Genomic DNA, 293 nt, shown 5'->3' with positions numbered 1-293 from the left:
ATTTACGGATTTTTTTTCGATTCCTCTAAGAATTCTTGTATTTTACGAATATACATACTTTTTCCTACGTACCTATTCGAACTTGCTTAAACGCTTTGGTTTTAAGCGTGCAGTATCTCACAAGCATATCTTGATTGATGCATACGTAAGTATGACTGAAGTCTTACTAGTACTTATTCTGTCCTGAAATTGAAAGCAATTGCTGGATGTGAAAAGTCATTATGTTGTATTCTTTTTCTTAATATTATCATTTTACCTCCTGTTATTTTCTTTTTTCTATTCCTTGCCGCTTT

Source organism: Penaeus monodon, chromosome 28, assembly GCF_015228065.2.
Source record: "Penaeus monodon isolate SGIC_2016 chromosome 28, NSTDA_Pmon_1, whole genome shotgun sequence".
Classification (NCBI taxonomy): Eukaryota; Metazoa; Arthropoda; class Malacostraca; order Decapoda; family Penaeidae; genus Penaeus; species Penaeus monodon.
This window is presented reverse-complemented; position numbering follows the sequence as displayed.